The sequence below is a fragment of the Calypte anna genome, chromosome 1 (assembly GCF_003957555.1).
Source record: "Calypte anna isolate BGI_N300 chromosome 1, bCalAnn1_v1.p, whole genome shotgun sequence".
NCBI classification, from domain to species: domain Eukaryota; kingdom Metazoa; phylum Chordata; class Aves; order Apodiformes; family Trochilidae; genus Calypte; species Calypte anna.
In genome coordinates this window covers 66,986,390-66,999,327 of record NC_044244.1, presented here as the reverse complement: position 1 = coordinate 66,999,327, position 12,938 = coordinate 66,986,390, and positions in this window count along the sequence as shown.

The window sequence follows — 12,938 nt, the reverse complement described above, 5'->3', positions numbered from 1 at the left end:
AGAGACTGCCTGGACAGCAACTGCCTGAGATGGCCCTGGCCTGGGTCCTGGCTTGCCCCAGGTGTAGCATGCTTCCTCTTGTGCCATGTGTGCCATGTCAGCTTGCCAAGCCCTAGTCTTTGGCTGCTGCTTTAGGAGACATGGGTTTTAAGGAACATTTAAGGAAGGTTTGTAAGGGTGCTGAAGGCTCTCGGGGTGGAGGAGAGGCCTGACTGTAGCCTCTGATCACTTCTTCCCCCCTGCATCACCACCAGCCACCTGAAGGATTTCTGCAGCAAAATAAAAAGGGTCAATGTGAAGAATGCCTGACAATAGAGGAAGAGAATGAGAGAGGATGTTTTCCTCTGAAAATCTTCCTCTAAGGCACACAGGGCTGATGGCAGTGAAGGGGGGGGGATCAGCTCTTCAGCTGTATTTACTTCAGCACCCCAGAAAGCCTCCTGGCCACCCCAGCCACCCCCATTTCATCTTTCTCATCTGTAGGACGTGTTTTGGGTTTCTTAACCTCCTGCTTGGCTGTTGGTTTCATTGCTTGACACAATTATAAAACCCTTATTTACATTTCCAGCTTTGACTGCAATTTTCTTCTCAATGTGAGAATTCTGCAAAGGGCTCTCCTGCTGGAACTGGATTTTCCTCCTTTCTCTGGCTGCAAGGAGGGAGGCACTCACTCCACTTCCCCAGAGTTCCAAGGAACAGCAAAAAGATTTAATGTCATTCACTCTGTCAAGTCCTAATTTTATCCCATTAATGAGATCATAGAAAACTCACACCTTACTGTGGTGCTTTAGTGATTATAACAGTAATGAAAATCCCTGATTTTGCAGTGGTGCAGAACAATACTAAATTAGTACCTGAGTTGACCAAATACTAAAAAATAATTTTTCTTAAGGAGCGTATCCTTGTAATATTCAACATCTGAATCATTTAAATAGGAAATAAAAATAAGGGAATGAGAGATAAGGGGAAAAGAACATTCATTCCTAAGAAAAGCATCTCTCTAGATGGAAGTGTTTCAGACTATCTACATTCATTCATATGCTGACTAATTACATTCAGAACAAATCTTACCTTTAGGTGGCTTTCATTCATTTGTTTTGTTCCTTGAGGGTTTTTGTTGGTTTTGTGTTGTGTTTTGCTTCTTTTAATTTTGCTTCCTTACTTTTCTAGTGGTTAGGCATTCAACCCAGTATAGGTTACAAAGAAAAGTAAAGCCAATTGAGCTCTATCATTTCCTTACCATAAGGAATTAAAGAACAACATAACCTTTAGAGTAATAGATATTCAGGGATATTTGGTGGGCCTTGCAAAAGCCACAAAAAACACAGGTAAGAATGATTGTTCATTTTGTCAGTGCTGGAACCTGTAACCATACAGTGTTCAAAAGCAAAACCACAGATTTTAGTCCCTTCTTACAGCATGTGGACCAAATGTTTTTTACATGTAAATCAAGTTATTCACATTCTGACAGGAATATCTGTTAATTTTCCATTTGTGTTTATTACTTCTTTTTTCCACCAAGTGTTTAAAATCATCTTAGGAAGCCTAACATTTAGTTACATGAAATAAATGCAATGTAACTGACAAAATTACAACTCAGCTCCAAAAGGCTGGAGACAGGCAAGCATTTCTAATATGAATTACAGGGCATAAAAAAAGGTTTCTTCCAATATACTTCATCTCAGTAGCAGCAACTGTTATTTTAACAAAAAGTGTGCAAGAACAGGTGCTCTTATAATACACAATTCAACTGCAGACATTTGTGTGCCTCACAATGCTTACAACAGTGCTTATTGGAAGGGTAAGTGCTTGCTCTGTGACCTGCCCCAACACATTGGCTTTTACTTCTTCCACAAAGACACTGAAGAGCCAGGGCAGATCCTCTGCAAATCAGATCTAGACCCACAATAGATTTTTCTATGTGTCTTATGAAAGGTAATTCTGCTGCCCTTTATGGAAAAGCAAGTTATGAAGTTGACTGTCAAGCAACATGGTAAATAAAGGAGGGACCCTCAGAAGTACCTGCTAAATACTCATTAAAATTCCCCTAAAAGTAAATGCTGGGGAATTTTCAGCTGTCAGAACATTAAGTATGAATTTGGGCCTATGGGACAGTCACAAGTTCTTTAGAACTCAAATATTAAGAAACAAACTAACAAACAAACATAACAAACATTTTCAGAACAATCTTTCCTTTAACTGAGTGGCCTCTATCTGATGCTAGTAACATTATAAAAACTATATAAGGTATTTCCAGAACACAGTAATAAGCTTGGGAATTTAACTTCAATAATCTTTTGAATACATTATATTTTAGTGCCCCTTAACTCTCTTGTCATAGGTTAAAATAAATCACAAAGACAATGTATATTCTCACCTATATTCTCACCTACAGGATAAAGTGATTATACTAATTTATCATCATGTAGCTTGGGGTAAAAAAGAACATCTCAGATTAAGCCTTCAGTATTTTCTACCCCTCCATCTACGGAAACTGCAACTGGAACTCAGATTTATATATTAAGAATTTTCAGGTGAAGCTGCAGTCCTAAATTGAAATGAGGGTGTTTGGGGGTTGTGTGGTTTGTTTTAAATAAAACCAGATCAGGGACAAGAGAGAAAGTCAAACAAATTTTAAAACCCTGAAACTGTGGATTGCATGTAAATTGAATAAAATAATTTAAAGACAGTTCCCATTTATATAAAGAGAATTCATAGTTTACTATACCACTCTCTAAAGATATTCAGCAGTGCCTGTTGAATAGATTAAGATTCATTTAATTAAAATGTTTCAGATATTTCTCTGATTAGTAGATTCTTTTTGTAGGATTTCAATGGTGAGCACTGGCTACAAGTGATAGACCTATGTGTGCTCTCCCTCTTGTAATATTAAACAAGGTGAATATTTAAAAATAGAGTAAGTCTGTATTAATGTTTGAATTGAAAACACAACCAACAAAAATTACGTGGGTGCGTTGTTTTTTAGTACAATCACCTGGGCAAATATTTCAGCCCATGACTATTTCCACTGCACAAGATGCAGAAACTACATCATATTGTAATTTTCTATTAAAATCTCTCTCAGATTTTAAATAGTTTACAATCAAGTGTATAGCAAGAATATCTGGCATTTGAAAGACAATGATCAAGGAACATTTTTTTCATTAAATAAAATTTTCTTCTTTATTGATCTTCTATAGCTTACATGAAACCTAAGAAATAGAATCTGGTATCCTTAAAATATCTGCATTGTTTTAAAATCTGAAGTTGGTATGCAGTCCAATGAATCATTAAATCATCAATGAAGTTGAACCTTATTCACTATATATAAGAGGATCCAGATCATATTTGTTCTGCCCATTCACATTTCTTTCCAATTACTGTTAATTCTGAAAACAGACATTTTATCAAGGGTTGAATGACTTGCCTTTACCCCCTATCAGACATCACATTTCTTCCTGGCAGAAGTAAAAGAAAATAGGCAGTGTTATTTCTCACTGACCACAGTCAATAGATTGCTGAATACCTTTGGAATTTTTCTGAAGTTTTTGCAATGGTCTGTAGCTATTTGGTAGGGCAAGTAAGAATGATGCTGCAGCCAAAAAAAAAAACAAAAACAAAAAAAAAAAAAACCATAACTACATCAAGAGATAAAGCAAGCAACATCCAGTCACATGTCTTGTTGAGCTTCATACCATCCTCCAAGTCTGGAGTGGAGGACAGGCACCCTGAAGATGAAAGAGCCCAAGGAGGAGCTCTCACACAAGAAAGAGGTATCATTAATAACTTTATTAAAAGTACCTGCTTCGCCAGTAATTCTTCTAACATCAATACCAATCACAACAGAGTTTCATAAAATAAAAAGATTAGTCCAAAGTGGTTCTGAGTATAGAAATTTTACAGCTCTGCTGACCAAAACAGTATTAGCTGTTGCTAATCACCTCCTTGCCTTACACTTTGAGTTTCACATCTTGTTTTCATGAAAATAAAACTTGTTTGCCTCCTTATTTCAAATAACCTGTAATACATCTCCCACCTTTTTGACTTTAAATGTCAAAGCTGCACATGACTTCCCAGAGCATGCAGCTTTTCCTCCCCTGACTCATTATTTAATACATTAGTAGATGATATGGGTAGGTAATGAAAGGTGACTTACAGGCAATAATTTTATCATAATAGCTTTACAAAACTTCTACACAAAGTACTGAGTTTATAAGAAGTGGTAACTTGGGAAATAAAACCAGAGCAGGCATTCTTTTCTTAAGTAATCTTCACCACTTTGTTGGTTTTTTATCAGATGGCAGTCTATACAGTGCAAAGTCTATACTGCTCCAGCAGGTTACATGAGAAAAACTGGAAGTATTACCTGTCCAAGTATTCAGTTTCTTCTTTGCCTTCACATGAGTGAGCTATGCTGGAGTAGCAGATTATCCCAAGATATAATACTAGTACATGGACCTTTCACTGCATCATAGCCAAAAATGAGAGATGTGAGCAATTACAGTTAGTTCCCTCTAAGGAATATAAACTAATTGTTACAAGATGAAGGCCATGTTAGCCTATTCTATGCCCCTGTTTCACACTGGGTGGATGGCCCTTAACCACGATTCACATAATTCAAGGCTAGCAAAGGCCAGATCAGGTGCCCTAATCTGATTTACTGTATAGTGGCCCATATAAGTTGGGCCACAACAGTTGTTGATCTGGACTGAAACCAAGAACTTGTGACAGACCAGCACAGACCTTTGAAAAATGCATGCAACCAAGATACACAGAGATGTTGATTTCCATTCCGTGGTTTTCTTCATTGACAAGAGTAAAACATAAATAAAATGCATAAGTCATAAGAATTCAGTCCTCAGGCAGTGAAAAGAAATCTAAGAAACTGTTCAGTAAACTATTCTGAAACAAATGCATTTTTCATGAAGCAAAATGAGAAGATGGTATTTGCTGTAAGAAGCCTTGGGCTCTCATGCCCTTATCCTCAGAACACACAAAAAATCAGATGCATTTAACCAACAGCATAATGAAATTCTGATAGTGAAGTAAAAATGCTATAGGACATTTCTGAAGGACTTAGTAGTTTCTCTCTCTTCGAAGACCTCAGCTCTGCATCATAAGCAGACATTTTCATTTCAGATCATCATGTCAGACTTACTCTTTTTTATATCTTAAGTATTGTGGGAAGCAATAATCATAATGCTCAATGCCAACCCATACTCAATTAATTGTAATCATATATTAATTTTCTAATACTGCTTCAAATAGTGTGAATACATTTTCCATTAATGTATGTCTGAAAAGCAGCTCATGAATAATTTATTCAATGACAACTCCTCTGAACAGAGAGCTATTTAAATTTATTTTATTAATGTTGGACTAATTCCGTTCATCATTGCTTCGTTGAGTTCCATGTAAATTTACTGAAATTGCTCAAAAAAAAATTAATTGCTATTATTAACAAATAAAATTATTCTTGCAGCAGAATTTCCTACTCTAGAAAAAAATGCACTGGCTGCATATATATTTCCTACAGCTATGCAAATATATAATAAATAAATATGTATTACTGGGGAATAAGGAGAAGTCTCTTGATAGATTTAGGGATATAAACTCAGTGGAAAAGAGCTGCATCCCAAATCCATTTTCATCCAAACAAACCCCAAGCTTTTGTATGCAGATCCTCTGATTGTGGTTTGAAAAAGTTTACCCCTTGGAGCATACCTGGCAGCAGCTGGAAATGGTAAATGCTCAAAATCCATTTATGTAATCACAACTGTGACCTCCCTGCTTCTGCCCTCCAGGAAAGATTCTGAGGCGTATGCAATGTGAGGAAAACTGAAGATTATTCATCTGTGTTATCATCATCTCCCAAATTAAATGAGAAGCTTTTATTACATGGCAGAGTTCTGCTTCACTAAATCTTTTTTTTTAATTTTTTTTAAATTTACTTTACTTTTTCAGATTAATTTTCATCCTTTTTCCCTCTTTTGCAAGCCTTGTCTTCCTTTTCAACTGTAATTGTGGCTTTCCAATACTAATCTTGAAAAAGTCTAGATTTTCAGCCCTTTGTACTGAACAAGATTCCTCACCATCTGATCCAGTAACTGGTTTATTTTAACCTCTAATCCCTGATATGCTCTGCATACAACCTGGATTTTTCCCTAGCCATTTTCTACACTCTCACTATCCCAACATTTGTACTTCTCACCTCATCCTCTCTGGTGCATCAGAATACAAATTCCTTTTCCATCCAACAAGCTTTGTTCTTTTCTTGCTTTATCTCTAATCTTATTTTCTCAAAATATATTTTAAGCCTTTTTTTTTCCTATTTAATTCATGTTTAATGCTCAGCCTTTAGCTGAGAATTTTTAGCTGTTGCCTTGTATAGTGTAACAAAGAAAATCAATGATAATCAGAAATCCTACCAGAATACACAAATCAGAAGCAGAAAAGTCTTGTTGCAATGGGTTTTATGTCTACATACATGGCTACACTTTTTACCTACTGAGCTCTGAGTAACCTCCATCTGTACAAAAAACTGAAACTGACTTTCTTCCTACTGTATAAGCACAGAAAAAAGAAAAAAAAAAAAGACACTCTGAGTTCTACCAAGTTTATAAAAATCCAAAGACAATTTTGGTGGGTTCCTTTAGACTTCAATATTTTTCCCTAAATACAGAACTATTTGAATGAAAACCAGAAAAAAAGATGCAAAGAGAGAACACAGAAAACAGTTATATCAAACTTTTCTTTATTTAATGGCAATTGATTTTATAAATAGGATAAATAGGTATCTTTTAAGGAGACAGAAGAGCTCTGTCCACTTCCTTGGCATCCACAGGTTTTGAATTAGACAGCAAAAGACTCTCTGCCTTTAGGCACAGAGCCATAGGCAGGCAACACAGGGCATTCACATGCCAGATCCCAGTCTGGACAAACATTTTATGGGGTATCATGCTGGTCTTCCCAAGCTGCAGGCTGTGGGGCAGTGCAGCAAGCTGTGTGCTCCTGATGTGACCCTGGCCAGGACAGAGCTGGGCCCCCTTGCCCCAGGAGCTGGCAGGAGGGATGGCTTTTCCACCCCAGCTCCTTCACAGACAGCCCCTTTGTCAGGGACAGAGCTGACACCTCTTCTTCATTTCTTTCAAGAATATTGTCAGTGTTTCCCCATGTGTTTACACCCCAAATATTTTCAGTTTACACAAGATATAAGTAGGCATGTGTCCTGGTTTCAGCTAGGATAAAGGTGATTTTCTGTCTTGTACTTTTGCTTTCAGCTAAGTCTCTTGTAAGTAGCTGCACTGCTGAAATTAACAGCAAGTTTCTCAGACAGTGTCTGCTTCTAGGACTGATAATACTCGATGTTTATAGTTACTGCTAGAGACTGGTGTGCAGAGCCAAGGACACTGCTCAGCTCTGAGGAACATTTTACCCTCCAGAAGGAATAAAGAGATCCCACCTGCAGCCCTCCTTTGGGAAGGAACAGACAATGGCTCATGTTGAACTTCTCATCCACCAGCATCCCCAAGTCCTTTTCCTCAGGGCTGCTCTCAAGCCAGTCACTGCCCAGCCTACATCGGTGCTTGGGATTGCCTCAGTCCTGCTGCAGGACCTTTCAGATTGACAGATGATGTGGACACATTGAAAATATGAAACTTTCTCTTGAAATAGCAGAATATTGGCCTTGCCCTGCTTCCACATTGTATCAAAGCTCTTTCTAATTAACAGATTCCCCTCCACCCCGGGGCATCTTCTCTGATAAACTAAAATTTCATCAACAAGCTTCCCCTCCTCCGACAGAACTAGAAAAGATAAGAATGCTTATCAGAATGGCTCCTGATAAAACCACCAAATTTATAATGCAAATTGGTGTCAAATAGAACAACTGTGGAATTCCGGGAAAACCTGAGTATCAAAAGGAAGGTCCCAAGTTACCAATCTGCAACCCTCTAGCAATAATTGATGGAAAGAAAGAGGTGGCAGCGCATGCTGGAGAAGATGATTCGAGAAGCAACTCCCAGTAGCAGTAAGGCAGACAGGGACAGGAACTTCACCTCTGACTTCAAGAGGACAAAAAGCCCCAAGGTGACAGAGGGTGAAAAGACAAACAGTTATGTATTCCTTTTCTTCCCTTTTTTCTCTAAATAGCCCTTCCCTGGGGTAACTGATTTGTTAGAAACCTTTTCTCTTATAACTTTTCTTCCATGAGAAACCTCTCTTTTTACAGTGTGGTGTTATTTTCCTCTGAAATAAACTGCTGTAATTCGCTTAAACCATAAAACCTGTTACTTTTGCAATTTGTGTGAGGCATATGCACAGTGGCTAAGCAAACAAAATAAAAAATAATAGTTAAAGACCGTAACAACAGTAGATGTGTATTATTTCTCCCACTCTATTTTTCTGTATGTTTTTTACTGACCTTCCTTATATCTCATGTGATTGACACACCTGAAAAGGGATAGAACTGTCCCCCTAAGTTAACTACTATGTTTTATCCATGTACTTGGAAAGGAAGTCTTCTTTACAGGGAAGATTATTTAACAAATCTGTTGTCATGCCCTATTGGGTCATTTTGGTTTGTCACTTCACATTTAGCATTTGTTCCTAATGTACCCTGGTCTCAAGGTGATAGGAACATTTTCTATGTTCTATGTTTCTATATTTCTATGTTTCTATGCTTCTAATGCATGAAACTAAGTTCATCATGATGAATCACATCCCAGGACTGGCCTTCTCATAGATGCTCTCCCACACCCTCATATTTTGAGTCTAATATGGTACTGTTTTAGAGGTAACTCAATGAGCTAACTCCTGATACTATTGTCTTCTGGATTGCAACTCTTCCTTAAAGAAAACAAACAAAAAAAATCAGACCCTAAAGATTTAAAAAAAAAAACAAAACAAAAAAACATCGTTCAGCAGTGACTTAAAACCTGGGAGGAGAAAAGGTCAGAAAAAGAGATCACCCTCATCCAGTGGAGGTACTCCTCCCTCTTCCAGTTCTTTCCAGGTATGATACATGTGAACAGCTCAGTGTCTTGTAGATTAACAAGATCAGACACTGCCTGTGAATCAATCTTACTTTATGTCCAGCAAGAAGTCTAAGGTTCAGGTTGGTGCTGAGTCCAGCAACAGTGTTGCCCAGGGTATAGTAAGGCTCAGTGCTCTTGTCTGTGAGCCAGACAAGGTTGAGAAGCTGATGAACTAGAAGGTCTCACAAAAATACACCTATTTTCTGCCTAACAGATACCAGTGCTAGTGACAATGCCAGATGCTTCTTACTCTGAAGACTGAGAGCTTTCCACAGCCACCCACCTGGTACCAGTCTACTCATGACAACAAGGAGAGAGCACACCTTGTACCCTCCTTTTGTCCTTACTGCTCTCTCCAGGTACGTAGTAGTCACAGCAAGAGAACATAAGCCTAGAAGGAAAACTACACTCTTCTGCCTTGTGTATTCCATTCCTGCCTCTTCACATAACAGTGTCTGGGAATAGCTCAACAGCTTATTGACAAACTAGATCAAGAGTTGTCAGCCTGTGTCTGGATCAATACATACAAACATTCAATCTACTCCATCTCTGCCCTCATCATCTTAAATCTCTGCATTTTAAATCAGCACAAGCACGCACTTGAAATAAATTACCCAGCTTGCAGTACACACAGTTTGCAGGCCTGCCTCGCTCAACCAAGATACTAAAAGTGGTTTTATCTGCTGCACAGTGCCATATTCTGGAGAATGCATTTTTTATTTGCTTCTAGCTTTATTACACATTAATACAAAAGGCATTTTCAGCCAGTAAACATTATCAAGAGCTCTTCTTTTTGCTACACTTGTTATCCCATGGAACGAATCCTTCTACAGTTTTTCAACAAAGCTAAAGCTGGAGATCCCAATGTAGCCTGAAGCCACTGAAATAAGGTATCTAAAGAAAAATACATTTTGTACATTCTCCTGTACAACAATTTGTATAAGGCCATTTCATCTGAACAGAGCATATAATCACCCCTCAAACAAGGCAGGTATATGTTATGCCATAACACTTGCATGAAAAAAAGGTGACCTAAACATGACAAACCAGCAAAATCAGATTTTCTGTAGGCAGAAGGGAGGAGGAGGGTGACAAAAGTTACTTCTCCCTGAAGAAAACTGGAGCACAGAAATGCTTAATCAGTCCCAGTTTAGCATAAGAAGGAAAATGCAAGAGCTGTGTTTCCAATAGACCACGTTTTTCATCTACTTTCCAATTGCCAGGAGAGCCAGCTGGACTCCACAAACTTCACAGATAGCTAGATCAAAGGGTTTTTTAACCATAAGGATAGCCTTCAATGTTTCTCCCAGTTCACTAGGACATTTATGCATTCCCATGCCATGAGAAAGGGTAAAAGAATATTATGTCTAGAGGTAAATTTTCCCTCTCATGAATGCAGCTTCTGGAGACTAAGGAAACAATACTTCATCCATTATTAGTGTATCTGCTGCATCTTCTGTCAAAAGCAAAATCCTTCCACTTTACTCCCAAAAAGGTGCTAAACAGCTCTCAAGTACCTTAATCAAGTTTCTTTAATTTTGCATTATTCCTGGCACAGTAGCTGTGAGGTGTTATGTATATATCTGAAATATTAAAGTGGGTTCAGACTCTGAAGTACAGGTATGGTTCTTTTCACTCATTGATTTTGGAATTTTAAAGGTGATAACGGTCAAAATATGATGTGTGTCTTGCATTTCACAAAAGTAAGAAAATTCAGTACTTTTAAAAGCATGGCTCAGCATTATTACTAAGAGGAAGAGTTAAAGTGCTAAAGTAGTTTGAGAAATACGTAACTACAACAAGGCCTTTGTAATAAAATAAAGATCATATTTTAACATCAATTCAGCATTAACTTTAAGAATACTTTAAGAAGAATATTTCCAAACTTTGGAAACCGCCAGAGGACACTGAAATTAGCTGATAAAGTTATTTTGGCATACACAATGGGATTTGAGAAATCCAGTGAGAGATATTTTACCAGTCTCTGAAGTTCCCCCCTCCCTTTCTTTTCCCCAGATCACAGGGATCACTAAAAGGATTCTATTAGAGGTCCCAATGTCATTCAAAGCCTTACATGTCTCCTTCAAATTGAGGATGCTTACCCTTTTTACCTAATTACCACGAATCTCATTATGGTTACACATCCTTATGAAGTAGTAATGAACATTGCCAATACAATTGCAGATGACACCAAGTTGGGGGGGAGTGTGGATCAGCTGAAAGGCAGGAGGGCTCTGCAGAGGGACCTGGACAGACTGGAGAGTTGGGTTGATTCCAATGGGATGAGGTTCAACATGGCCAAGTGCCGGGTTCTGCACTTTGGCCACAACAACCCCATGGGGAGCTCCAGGCTGGGCACAGAGTGGCTGAGAGCAGCCAGGCAGAAAGGGACCTGGGAGTCTGGATTGACAGGAAGCTGAACATGAGCCAGCAGTGTGCCCAGGTGGCCAAGAAGGCCAATGGCATCCTCACCTGTGTCTGGAACAGTGTGGCCAGCAGGTCCAGGGAAGGGATTCTGTCCCTGTACACAGCCCTGGTGAGGCCACACCTCGAGTCCTGTGTCCAGTTCTGCGCCCCTCAGTTCAGGAAGGAGATTGAGGTCCTGGAGCAGGTCCAAAGGAAGGCAACCAGGCTGGTGAAGGGACTCGAGCACAGACCCTATGAGGAGAGGCTGAGGGAGCTGGGGGTGTTCAGCCTGGAGAAGAGGAGGCTCAGAGGAGACCTCATCACTCTCCACAACTCCCTGAAAGGAGGGGGTAGCCAGGTGGGGGTTGGTCTCTTTTGCCAGACGACTTTCAGCAAGACAAGAGGGCACGGTCTTAAGTTGTGCCAGGGGAAGTTTAGGTTGGATATTAGAAAGAATTTCTTTATGGAGAGAGTGATCAGGCATTGGAATGGGCTGCCCAGGGAAGTAGTGGATTCTCCATCCCTGGAGATATTTAAAAAGAGACTGGATGTGGCACTCAGTGCCATGGTCTGGTAACCGCAACAGTGGTTCAAGGGTTGGACTGGATGATCTGAGGTCCCTTCCAACCCAGCCAATTCTATGATTCTATACAGAGTAGAGCACAGCTAACCTCACACATACTTTAATACATGTTACATATCAAAAACAGCTGTGAAATTTTTTGATGTCTGCCATTTGTAAACAGTTTCAGCTTTCCCTGGCACAGAGGCCCCTGCTCAATTAGGGCAGAAGAAATGCCATCTGAAGCGACCCAGTGTCATGAGGCACATGCAGTATTTCCAAAACGATGTATGTTCTGATGATGCACAGCAATAGTCAATCTCTGCTTCCATACATAGTGTATGTCAACACTTGAATGAGAAATGTATAAAAGAATCACCTCCATGAAACTTTGTAATATGACCTTTTTCACACAATCAAATTTTGAAAGTATAAACAGAATAAAAAAAAACCAAAACAAACAGAAAAAACAACCAACCAAACCAACCCAAAAAAAACCCCAAAACCAAACCAACAAACCTAACAACAAAAAAAAACAAATGAAAAAACCCACACACAATGTTTTGGTAAAGAGCAATCTCCTTTTGAACAACTCTTCCATGGTGTAAAATCAGCCAGAACTGGCTCTTTAGACACAATAGAGAAGCAGTTATGTAAAAACTCTAAAAATTATGAAAATTATGCTTCTTCTGTATGAAAGTGTAGAGGCTCCAAAAGTAACATGGAAACTCCTAAACACACAAATCTTCTTCCAGAAAGACTAACGTGCTCCTGTGCTTAAGTTGGGAACAGCAGTCTTTCCCATCTAAGAAACAGAAGTGAGATGTCAAATGACCATGGCAAGCAAGAAAAATATAAGGATTGGCAATGTCCCATTAAAATTTCTGAAAAATAAGGGAAAGCAGAAGTATCACATTTTAAAAATTCCTTTCTGA